This window comes from Mirounga leonina, unplaced genomic scaffold (assembly GCF_011800145.1).
Source record: "Mirounga leonina isolate KUSES-001 unplaced genomic scaffold, KU_Mleo_1.0 Mir_101664, whole genome shotgun sequence".
Classification (NCBI taxonomy): domain Eukaryota; kingdom Metazoa; phylum Chordata; class Mammalia; order Carnivora; family Phocidae; genus Mirounga; species Mirounga leonina.
In genome coordinates, this window is record NW_023270175.1 from 29,339,302 (window position 1) to 29,352,732 (window position 13,431).

A 13,431-nucleotide genomic window follows, 5' to 3' on the forward strand; every position below is an offset into this window, starting at 1 on the left:
GTTTCTATATACCTGATTCTTCCTTCAGCTACTAGGGGAATTGTTTTTTATGCTAATCAGCATATTTCCAAACTTTAACAGCATACCGAAAAGCCTTAAAATAATAATATACCTCTCTTCCTATTTGTATATAGCAAATATTTCATACTAAGTTGAACATGGAATGTGGAAACTGGAAAATCACACAATAGGAAATTTTAAGTTGAAGAATTAGATGCATTTAAATTACTTAAAGGAATGATCTGGTTAGCAGTTGTTATCACTAAAGTTGCAGTTTAATTTAACATGGCAGATGCTCAATAAAGTCAAGCATCTCCTTTTCTTAGAGGCATTTTTTTTTAAAGATTTTATTCATTTATTTGAGAGAGAATGAGATAGAGAGAGCATGAGAGGGGGGAGGGTCAGCGGGAGAAGCAGACTCCCTGCTGAGCAGGGAGCCCGATGCGGGACTCGATCCCAGGACTCCAGGATCATGACCTGAGCTGAAGGCAGTCGCCTAACCAACTGAGCCACCCAGGCGCCCACTTAGAGGCATTTTTTATTTGCATTGGTTTCTACTGCCAGCAACTCTGAATCCTCAGGGAAGAAACATTAAGAGCTAAACATTGCTTCATAAGTCAACTAGTTTCTGTTTGTTGTATTGGCTAAAATGATGCTGGATTTTCAAGTCAGAATTTCATCAATGTTATTGGGTGACTGTTCTTGTGATTTAAAAAAAGATTTATACTATTTAGAATAAAGGCAAAAAATTAATTAAATGGGTCATAGGAACATGAAAAAATTTGAGTTTGACCCCCCAGATCTACCCACTCACTGGCTTGCCTGACCAGAGGCAAGTCACTTACTTGTTTTTTGGAATCTCTGTTTTCCATGGGAATCATTAACATTTTGAGTAGTAAAGGAAATAATAGATATGTGAAAGCACCTGCCTAAATCAGAACAGGAATCTGAAAACATATTGGAAATCACAAGACTGTATTACAAATCATAACTATTTTTCATTGGTTATTTACTAACTACAAAAGCACTTTGAGGTAATTATTTTCTTAATCTCTAAAACTTCACCTTATTGTCATATTTTCATGTTCCTCCCTCATGCCTATTCTGAAGGAGAATATAAACAAAGAATAATTTGTTTGTCATCCTAAATCTTTAGGGTTTTCTTTTTGTTTATTTATTTGTTTGTTTTTCTTTGACAGAGAGATGGAGTTTGTCTGTGGTTATAGCAAAAGCACAAATGTCACTTCCTTATTTGGTCATTAATTTCCATTGTCTCTGCCAACTACATCTTTTATTAAAACAAAACTCACTGGCTTATGCTTTACCTATCTTTGGGGACATTCTGATATTTCTTTTGTAGTGCTGAGAGAGAAACACTTGGCCTTTTTACATGTCCAATACCACACTTGCTACCTTCTGGGCATTTAAAAAAATGTGTGTATTATCATCTCTATTTCTATTAGTAAGAGTCTTCTGTGTATTGCTGTCTTCTCTTAAGTTTTGAATAATATACGTCATATACCCTCCTCCTAGAATGACTCTGTCACCCTGCTGCAGCCAGGATATATTTTATGCCTTATCTGGCCTTTCTAGATCCTCATAGGTTTGCTCACATTTCTATTAACAAAATTATTCTCACACTAAAATGCTACCACCATGTCCATATCTAATCCATGACTGAATTGACTGTTATTGTGAATGTGCTTGGCATCTGCAATTTCTGATATAGTTTAAAAATATGAATATCCCTTTGCTCCCAATAACAATTTTAGATCTTCTGCAAGGCACATAGCTTTCCTCTATCTGCATGCTAATTTAATAAATCCATTTATTGCCTCCTAAAGTAGTTTGCTTAACAGGAACAACGTATCATATTTCCATATAAAGTGCTTATAAAAATAAGATGGAATAGAGTGTTTCCAGAGGTGAATGATTATGGGGTTGAGCTTTCCAAAGCTACAAATATTAATTTATAAAATTATTTCAATATATTTCAAATTATTAACATTGCATTGAAAATGTTATTGGCTACTGGCTGGAACTTGACATAAAATGTTTCATTCATACAGCAATTTCATTTCATAAGCTTTTGTTAAAATGGTCATTTATTAAACTTGGACAGGGGAATATCTTCTTAGGGTATTCTTTCCCTAGTTCTATTATTTTTTCCCCTTTGAAGTTTTTACTTAGATTCCAGCTAGTTGATATACAGTGCAATATTAGTTTCAGGTGTAGAATTTAGTGATTAATCATTTACATACAACACCCGGTGCTCATCACAACAAGTGCCCTTCTTAATACCTATCACCTATTTAATCCATCTCCCCACCGACCTCCCCTGCAGTAACTATCAGTTTGCTCTATTTAAGAGTCTGTTTCTTGGTTTGCCTCTTCCCCACCATGTTCATTTGTTTTGTTTCTTTTTTAAAAAAGATCCTTTTTCTTATCTTTTAATGGCAACAACTTATACATTTTTTCTTTTTTTTAAAAAATGTATCCATTTATTTGAGAGAGAGAGAATGGGAGTGGGGACAGGGGCAGAGGGAGAGAAAATCCTCAAGCAGACTCCCCACCGAGCATGGAGCCTTACTTGAGCCCTGATCCCAGAACCCTAAGATCATGACCTGATCTGAAACCAAGTCAGGTGCCCAACTGTTTTTTTCTTAAATTCCATATATGAATGAAATTATATGGTATTTGCCTTTTTCGGACTGACTTATTTTGCTTAGCATAATACTCTGTAGCTCCATCCACGTCATTGCAAATGGCAAGATTTCATTCTTTTTATGGCTGAGTAATATTCCATTACATATATATATACCACAACTTCTTTATCCACTCATCAGTCAATGGACATTTGGGCTCTTTCCATAATTTGGCTATTGTTGATAATGCTACTATAAACATTGGGGTGCATGGATCCTCTCAAATCAGTATTTTTTTATCCTTTGGGTAAATACCTAGTAGTGCAATTGCTGGATTGCAGGGTAGTTCTATTTTTAACTTCTTGAGGACCATCCACACTGTTTTCCAGAATGGATGCCCCAGTTTGCATTCCCACCAAAAGTGCAAGAGGTTCCCCTTTCTCTACATCCTTCCCAACACATGTTGTTTCCTGTGTTGTTAATTTTGGCCATTCTGACTGGCGTGAGGTGATATCTCAGTGTATTTTCCTTTGTATTTCCCTGATAATGAGTGATATTGAGCATCTTTTCATGTGTCTATTAGCCATCAGGATGTCTTCTTTGGAAAAAATGTCTACCATGTCTTCTGTTCATTTTTTTAACTGGATTATTTGTTTTGGGGGTTTTGAGTTGTATAAATTCTTTATATATTTTGGATACTAACCCTTTATCATATGTCATTTGCAAATATCTTCTCTCACTCCATAGGTTGCCTTTTAGTTTTGTTAATTGTTTCCTTTGCTGTGCAGAAGTTTTTATCTTGATGAAGTCCCAATAGTTCATTTTTGCTTTGTTTCCCTTGCCTCAGGAGACATATGATTCTTTTAACATACTGTTGGATTCCATTTACTAGTATTTATTGAGAATTTTTGCAACCATGTTCATCAGGGATATGGGCTTGTAGTTCTCTTTTTTAGTGGAGTCTTTGGTTTTGGTATTAGGGTGATGCTGGCCTCATAGAATGAATTTGGAAGTTTTACTTCCATTTCTATTTTTTGGAATAGTTTGAGAAAGGTATTAACTTTTCTTTAAATGTTTGGTAAAATTCCCCTGGGAAGCCATCTGGTCCTGGACTTTTGTTTGTTGGGAGATTTTTGATTACTGATTCAATTTCTTTGTTGCTTATTGGTCTGTTCAAGTTTTCTATTTCTTCCTGTTTCAGCTTTGGTAGTTTATATGTTTCTAGGAATTTACCCATTTCTCCTAGGTTGTCCAATTTGTTGGCATATAATTTTTCATAATATTCTCTTGTAATTGTATTTCTGTGGTGTTGGTTGGTATTTCTCCTTTCTCATTCATGATTTTATTTATTTGGGTCCTTTTTCTTTTTGATAAGACTGGCTAGTGGTTTATCAATTTTATTAATTCTGTGAAGAACCAGCTCCTGATTTCATTGATCTGTTCTATTGTTTTTTTTTTTTTTTGCTTGTTTGTTTGTTTCTAGATCATTTGTTTCTGCTCTAATCTTTATTATTCCCTTCAGCTGGCTTTAGGCTTCATTTATCGTCCTTTTTCTAGCTCCTTTAGGTGTAAGGTGAGGTTGCATATTTGAGATTTTTCTTGTTTCTTGAGGTAGGCCTGTATTGTTATTTACTTCCCTCTTAGGACTGCTTTTGCTGCATCCCAAAGGTTTTGGACTATTGTATTTTCATTATCATTTGTTTCCATGTATTTTTAAAATTTCTTCTTTGATTTTCTGGTTCATTCTTTAGTAGCATGTTGTTTAACCTCCATGTATGTGTGGTCTTTCCAAATTTTTTCTTGTGGTTGACTTCAAGTTTCATAGTGTTGTGGTCTGAAATTATGCATGGTATGATCACAATCTTTTTGTCACCCAGTATATGTTCTATTCTGGAGAATGTCCCATGTGCACTGGAAAAGAATATGTATTCTGCTGCTTTAGGATGAAATGTTCTGAATATATCTGTTAAGTCCATCTAGTCCAGTGTGTCATTCAAAGCCATTGTTTCCTTGTTGATTTTCTGCTTAGATGATCTGTCCATTGATGTAAGTGGGGAGTCCCCCACTATTATTGTATTATTATCAATGAGTTCCTTTATGTTTGTTATTAATTGTTTTATATGTTTGGGTGCTCCCGTGTTTGGTGTAGAAATACTTCCAATTGATAGATATTCTTGTCAGATAGTCCCTTTTATTGTGATAGAGTACCCTTCTTCATCCCCTGTTACAGTCTTTGGTTTAAAATGTGGTTTTTCTGATATAAGTATTGCTACTCTGGCTTTTTTTGACATCCATTAGCATGATAGATGGTTCTCCATTCCCTCACTTTTAATCTTCAGTTGTCTTTAGGTCTAAAATGAATCTTGTAGGCAGCATATAGATGGGTCTTGTTTTTTATCCATTCTGACACCCTCTATCTTTTGATTGGAGTGTTTAGTCCATTTACATTCAGATTAATTATTGATAGATATAAATTTGGTGCCATTTTATTACTTGTTTTGTTGTTGTTTCTGGAGATTTTCTCTGTTCCTTTCTAGTCTTTGTCACTTTTGTTCTTTCCACTCAAAGAGTCCCCTTTAATATTTCTTACAGGGCTGATTTAGTGGTTATGAACTCCCTTAGTTTTTGTTTGAGAAACCATCCCTCCTTCTACTCTGAATGATAGCCTTGCTGCAGCCTTTTTTGGCTGCAGATTTTTCCCATTCAGCACGTTAAATATATTATGCCACTTTCTTCTTTGTTGCCAAGTTTCTGTGGATTGATCTTCAGCTAGCCTTATGGGTCTTTCTTTGTAAGTTAGGGACTTCTTTTGTCTTGCTCCTTTTAGGATTTTTTCTTTATCACTATATTTTAAATTTAATTACAATATATCCTGGTGTTGGCCTGCTTTTGTTGAATTTGATGAGAGTCCTCCGTACCTCCTGGATTTGGATGTCTGTTTCCTTTTCCAGATAGAGAAGTTTTCAGCTATAATTTCCTCAAATAAATTTTCTGCCCCCTTTTCTCTCTCTTCTTCTGGGACTCCTATGATGTGAATGCTATTATGCTTTATGAAGTCACTGAGCTTCCTAATTCTACATTCATGGTTTAATGTTTTTCTTTCCCTCTTCTTTTCAGCTTCATTATTTTCCATTATTCTAGCTTCTATATCACTTATTCACTCTGCTGTTTCTTCCATCCTTGTATTCATTACATCCAGTCTATTTCGTATCTCAGCTATTGCATTTTTCATTTCTGTTTTTTAACTCTTTTATCTCTGTGGTAAGGACCTCTCTGAAGTCTTCCATTCTTTTCTCAAGCCCAGCGAGTATCCTTAATGACTGTTGCTTTAAATTCTCTATCGGGCATATTACTTATATCTGTTTTGATTAGCTATCTGGCCATGACCTTTTCTTGTTGTTTCATTTGTGATGAATTCCGCTGTCTTGGCATTTTGTCTAAGTGTCTTCTTCTCTGTGTTAGAAAAGCCTGCTATGTTCCCTGATCTTGAGAGTAGTGGCTTTATGAAGAAGAGGTCATATAGTGTCCAGGGCCTGGCGCTTCAGGAAGTGTGTCTGGGTGTGCTGTGTGCACTCTGCTGCTGTGTTTTGGCTGCTCTATCCTTCAGGTCAGTGGTCTGCAGAGGCTCCCCTTGCCTGCCTTGGGAAGTGTTTGGACCTTGGCCAGAGTGTGGCAAGTTCTAACTAGGCATGCTCTGGTCTGCTTGTTAAATGAGACCTGATGCTACTTCCACTAGAACTGAATCCTTGGAGAATTCTCTGGTTGGGAGATGTGGTGTATGTGGTGTTTCTGCTGGTCTTCTGGGAAGGGGTCCACTGTGCTGGGACTTGGGCACACTTGCCCAAGAAGGGCAGTACCAGCAGAGCACATGGGGTGGGACTTGGTATAAACAGGTTAGGCAGCCAGTGTTGGCACTGTCTGTTTACTGAAGCTGATTCTGTGTTTATGCTGAAGGGTTGGGGAGGGAAATGGTGCCAGCCAGCTCCTTTGTCCTGGGAGAGGAGCCTCTGTGCTTGCTGCTTTCAGGCAATCCCTCCCAGAAGAGCGAATTATCTCCCCCGTACATCCCTGGCATTTTTCAGATTGCCATTTTCATCTTGTCTCCAGGTTGCTTGCTTGCCTGGAGCAGCACAGTGCACGTTGGGCTGTATCTCAGCCAAGCTTACTGACTTCTAAAACTCCAAAATTTAGGGACGTGGTGTGGTGGGGGCCTGCACTGGTCTTCTAGGGGAGGGTCTTGCCACACTGGGACAGATGCAGGTTTGACTGAGAAGGGCAGTTGTGCCAGAGCACAGTGGGGTGGGGCCTGTAGCAAACAAGCAAGGCAGCCAGTGTCTGGGCAAGCCACCTTCAGCAGGTGGATCGGTGCCTATGCTGAGCAGTGGGGGAGGAGAATGGCACCCGCTGGCTTTTTGTTCCCAGAGAAGGATCTCTGTGAATGCTACTTTTCACAGATATGCTCCAAGAAGAGCAAACAATCTCTCCCTTGTGAGCCTTAGGTGTTCCTCAGATTGGGCCATCCTCCCCCCAGGTTGCTTGCCTGTCTTCTCTCCAGAAATAGGGCAGCACTCTTAAGGCTCTATTCTAGCCAAGCCTGCCAACCTTTAAAACTCCAGTCTTGGGATGCCTGGGTGGCTCAGTCGGTTAAGCATCTGCTTTTGGCTCAGGTCACAATCCCAGGGTCCTGGGATTGAGTCCCACATCGGGCTCCCTGCTCAGCGGGGAGTCTGCTTCTTCCTCTGCCTGCCACTCCCCCCGCTTGTGCTCTCTCTCTCTCTGACAAATAAATAAAATCTTAAAAAAATATTTTAAAAAGTAAAACTCCAGTCTTCAAGCCCTGCTGGTTGCAAGAACTCACAAAATTCAGCCCCTCTTATTTTCCCCACCAGTGGCTTTAGGGAAGTATGATCCCTTTGTGATTCCCCATGTGCTCCTCCCTTTGTTGCCTTTCTCTGAGACTGGGGCTCCCTCCCCTCCACAGGCAGCACACTCGATCCATTTCTCTCTCAAACCATGTGTCTGCACTTCCTACCTTCCTCGATGTGGCCTCTTCTCTCCCTCTAGTTGTGCAGTTTTTTCTGTCAGTCCCCAGGTTGATTTCTTGGGTATTCAGAATGATTTGATAGTTATCTAGCTGTGTCCAAGGGATGAGACAAGCCTAGGGTCCTCCTACCACACTGCTATCTTAGCTCCTCCCTTGGGTATTCTTTCAATGTATTCCTTTTGACTTCATACCCCTACATCCAGAAATATTTCCTTGATGACATTGCATTCTATATTTATTTACAATATGGTAAATAACTGCCATTTTTGAAGAAAAATAATCTAGCTATCTGAGTTGGATCTTAAATACAAACCTCTCTAGAAAGTGATTTTTTTCCTCTGTTGAAGGACCAGCAACCAATCAATCCTTATTAGACCTTTATGGAGCACTCCATTGTTGGAAAACATATGGTAGGTACAGGGTTCTATGGGAGAGGCAATGAAGTATGAACCATGGCATATTACAGACACACATCTATCTCTATAGGTATCAGAAGTGATTCATAACATGGACTTATTTCATCATACTTTAGTACTCAGTATGTACCTTGATCTGAATCATTTTAATTCTGACACCCCCATCACTTGTGTATATGTGCTAACCTGTTTGTACTTCAAGTGCTATAGGTTTAAAGTGCTATTACAGAATTTTGCAAAAAGCTAATGTTCTTTGGTAAAATTGTTTCTGAGTGATAGAATGGAGTTTAAAACTAGGGCAAACACCCAATCCAGCAGATTTGTAAAGTAGTCCTGTTTTGCACCCAAGTCAATAATCTAGCTTATCTCAAGCTCTAGAAAGGACTGGGAAGCACCTGAGGATTTGGCAAGTCTTTGGTGGTGGAAGTTGGGGTGTGGGTCTCAGATTGAGGGACAATATGATGCAGGAAAGCTGAGAGATAGGCGTGGTGTGGGAGGGAAAGAGGCTCATTGTATAGATTAGGAAGGTAAATTTTTGTCAGATGATTTGAGAAAGTCAAACTGATTCATTTACTGACATTCTTAGAATTGAAAATCTGTACTCTGGAAATATTTTTTTTAAGATTTTATTTATTTATTTGAAAGAGAGAGAGCGAGAGAGGTGAGCAGGGAGACTGATGTGGGGCTCAATCCCAGGAACCCTGGGATCATGACCTGAACTAAAGGCAGATGCTTAACTGACTGAGCCATCCAGGTGTCCTGGAAACATTGTTTATCCCCATTTGTATTTTGTATTTGTATTTTATGTCAATTTAATTTTTATATTTCCATGGCATGTAGTAAAACTCTTGGTTAATGTCACTCTGCTCCACTCTTCGAAATGGATTCTTGTCTAAATGTAGACTGGCATTTTAATAAGGGAGTCTTATTGGGAAATAGAAGAAGGAAGGCATTAGGGGCTGACAGTAGAGTCAACCCTTTTATTCTGTGAACTCTTTGGGGCCTCTTGCTTTGGAATTCAGGGACATCTTGGTGCTTTGTTTAAAAAGGAAGGCCATCCCTTATTTGTGATACAGTGTTCTTGGGTAGGGAGTGCAAGTTATCTCTTCCACTAGGCTCCAGTAACACAGGAAAGCCCAGGCTGGACTTCAATTATACTTTGGGACCAGAGTAGATCAGTGATCTACATGCACTCAATTTACTCATTTATCATATACCAAGTATTAACTGAGTGCCAGGTACTGTTTTAGGGTGAAGGGATAATGGGAAATGAAACAGGCAGTCCTTGCCCTCATAGACAATAATAAGTTATTTTACTTTGATTTACATATTATCATCTGAGCAACGGAGCACCAAGAAAAGTACCCTTGGCTAAGAATAGTACCACTAACAGCCAGCTAAGGAGCCCCAAATTCTCCTATTATGCATTTAGTTCAGCATTTATCAAGTGTCAGCTGTGTTAGGCCCTGTGCTAGGAACTAGAGATCTAGATGACTAAGTTCTTTGAGACTTACCAGTGGAGGCCTCTATTAAAACCCATGTATTATCTAGGATGGAGAATATGTTTACTATCAATTTAGAGCATTTCAACATTAATCAGGTAATTAGTCCCTGGCTAATGCTGGGCCCTAATTAAATTATATATAAGACATGGGCAAGTTCACTTTATTAGCTGTGTGTATATGGCAGCAGAGTCAGGTAGGAGGTGGGGGGATGGTACAGTCCTAAAGCATGGCAGGCTACATATCAAACTTGGAAGGGGAAATATCTTCTTAGGGTATTATCTCCATGTATTTCTTTTCAAAGAACCAGTACAAAATGAAAATACAGAACCCCTTGTTCAAAAGGCAGAAAAAAGTAACATTAAAGGAACAAAAATATAAAGCTTTTCCCTTTAAAAATAATTGATTACTTATGAAATATATTAGGAGTAATAGTGATATATGAGTAAGAATATAACCTTTGAAAATGCAAATAATAATATTTTGGTGTCATAATTTGATAAATACAATAAATGATAATGATAATATTATCAGCATATCACAGGACTTCTGGTTCATGTTTCTGCAAACTTATTAATTATATAATCCAAATTTATACTTATAACAAGTCTCTTTTCTTTTTTTTTAAAGATTTATTTATTTTAGAGAGAGAGAGAGAGAGAGAGCACTTGCGTGCACAAGTGGGGGAAGGGGCAGAGGGAGAGAGAGAATCTCAAGCAGAATCCCCACTGAGCACAGAGCCCAACATGGGGCTCAATCCTAGGGCCCTGAGATTATGACCTGAGCTGGAATCCAGAGTCGGCTGCTTAACCTACTGAGCCACCCAGGCACTCCTAAACAAGTTTATTTTCAATCGATAAAATTGAAAGAATCATCAATTGTTCTTGGCAAATGCAAGATTGCAAGTAATTTTCAATGATTTTTAATTTTGAGAAGGATCTTTCTGCTGATGCAACTGTTACTAGAGATGTTAAGAGTATTTTTTAGGCTGTGACAACATTGGAATAAATTTTTAATGAATCATTTTGAAATACAAATTTTAGTGCATTCTGAGCTGATGAGTCTCATGAAAGAAGTTTTTCTAAAAAGATGCAACTTATCATATAAAAGATAGAGGGAGAAAGAAAAATGAGAGAGAGGCACACATATGCAGAATTCTATCTTTACAGAGGTAGGCCTGCATTCAACTCCTGACTCCTCTCTTACGAGATGAGTGACCCTAACCAAATCACTTAAACTCTGTGGCCCTACATTTTCTTTTCTGGAAAATGAGAATAATTATGGTACACGACTCTTTTTTGTATTAATCAACAAATACTTCTTGAGAACATATTCTGCATCTGGCACTGTTCTAGGTGCTGGAGGCCTCATGGGCCTACATTCTTGTAAGGGAACACACAAATAAAATATGTAAGAGAAAATTTTAGTATATCATATGGAATAAGTGCTGTAGAAAGAAAAGCATGAAAGGCTAGGGACTACTGGGGTAGGGAGAAGAAAATCATTTTAACTAGAGTGGTCAGGGAAGGCTTCTCTGATTAGATAGTATTTGAGCAGAAATCTGAAGGTGAGGGGAAAGGCCTTGCAGATTCTTAGAAAAGAGCATTCCAAGGAGAAAGCACAGCAAGTGCAAAGACCAGGAAGAGGAAGGGAACCATATGGAGGGCAGTTTGGAAGATCATGCAGGCCTCATAGGCTGCTGTCAAGACTTTGGTTTTTACTCGGAGTGAAACTGGGAGACATGGCAGGGCTTTGAGCAGAGTGGTGGCATAGTGTAATCCAGGTTTTCAAAGGATCACTAGGGCTGCTGTGTTGAGAATAAATTGAGGTAGGAAAAAGGTGGAAGGAGGGAGGCTAGTGGGGGAAGTGATTGCCATAATTGAGTGAGAGATGATGAGAAATAGTATTGAAGGGGGTTAAAAGTGGGCCTACCCTGGGTAGATTTTGATAGCAACATGACAGGATTTTCTGACAGACGAGGTGTGGGGTCAGAGAGAAAGAATGGAGTTGAGGAGACTTCATGTTTTTTGGTCTGAGCAACAGAAAACTTCAATGAGACAATAAACGCAATCTGCTCAGCACAGTGCCTGGTACGTAGTTGGTGCTTGATCAGTTCCTATCATATCTAGATGATCCTCAGAATCCATGAGCCAATGCATACAAAATAGATCACATCACTATAATAACCTATATTTCCTTCACTCATTGCTCTCCTAGCTTGGCTCACCAGTCAACCCTCCTTCACTTACATTGACATTTAAGGAGAGAGCCCTAGATTGATTGTCAAGAACACAGGATCCTAGTTTAATGCCACCGCTGGCCTGTTGTGTGATCCCAGGCAAGCCCCTTCATTGCTCAGCAACCAGGGGGATTTACTGACACAGTAGAATCTAATAACATCCGCACTACCTAGCTCACAAGGTGGTGGGCCCAAGACAAAACCAAACTGCCAATCATATTGATGTAAAAATGTACTGATTGTAAAAGTGTTAAAGAAATGCCAGATTATTAAGTGGGAATGTTCATTATGATGCTGTTTCTGTGGAGATTTTAATTTCAGATAGGAAAGACTGGAGCTGTAACTCTTTTGGTTTTCTTAGAATAACATACTTGAAGTCACTCTGACTGATAGTCTTAGTGCTAAGCATCTACCATCTTCCATGGTCACCCAGCTAGAAAGTTGGGAAGCCAGGATTCAAAACTAAGTCTGACTCTAGAACCCACTCTTTGAGCCAACAGGTTCTACTGACATTTCTGATTAACCCTGGGAGTGGTTGTATTCCTGAGTGTCTACCTTGAGAAACCATAACAAACTCATGTGTGTGCCCATTCACAGCCCACAGTCCCACAGCCCTTTATAGCTTTAAAGTACTTTCACAAACATGATCTCCTTTAATTTTATATTAATTGAGTTTCTATTCTGTTCTAGGCACTGTTTTAGGCCTGAACATGAAATGATGAATCAGATGGTGTCCCTGTCCTCAAGGTACTCATAATAAGGTGAGGGAAACAGACTTGTAAATAGATAGTCAGCATACCAAACAATAAAGAGTATTCTGTTTCTTTAGACTTTTAGCCAACGTGATGGGTATTAGTGGTTGGTCAATTTAAAAATTGATTAAATTGGATAATTATAAAAAATTATATATACATACCTGAAATATTCTATTTTAATTTAAATACATACATGTATATACTTGCTTATATTTTGATACAGGTCTAAGACCTTTTCTTTGATTATGGATCTGCTGAGTGAAGTTTCCCTCCTCTTTGTTGCTTAACTATATCCATAATGTTTTACTTACGGTTTACAGTGTCAGCTTCTTTGAGTTGGAACACAAAATTAAATAAAAAATGTTTGGAAAGCAATCAGGGCACAGAATCTTAGATTTTAATGATTTTTCACAAATAATTTATAGTTGCCTCTCCCACACTTAAATTTGATAGCAATTTTTTAGTGAGTTTCCTTCCAAAACAATCATCTCAGTATTCATAGACATAGCAACTCTTTGTTTTTGCACTCATCTGGTTTTTGGGGGGTGGTATTGACATAACAGTTAACTAAATTATGGAATTATAACACAACAGGCATAAGCAGGTTTGGGAACAAACAATACCGATTTTCCTTAGGCATATAGCCCACTTGGTGGGAGCAAAAGTGAGCAGTCATTCCACTGGGCTGCAGTGTTGCCTAGTGACTACCCTGGTTCAAACCACGGCTCAGGGTATTGCATGCTGACTGTGAGCCATTTACTTAATTTCTCTGGTCCCAGTGTTCTCATCAATTAAATGGGGGATGATATTGGTGTTATTGTGAGGATTGT

The 13,431-nt window shown here is 38.5% G+C and overlaps 1 long non-coding RNA gene across 1 annotated transcript in view; it reads right to left on the bottom strand.

Annotated features, from left to right (window-relative positions):
• The window catches only part of LOC118011786, a 43,837-nt gene that overhangs the window by 8,651 nt on the left and 21,755 nt on the right, over window positions 1-13,431 (bottom strand). The window lies entirely within an intron of this gene.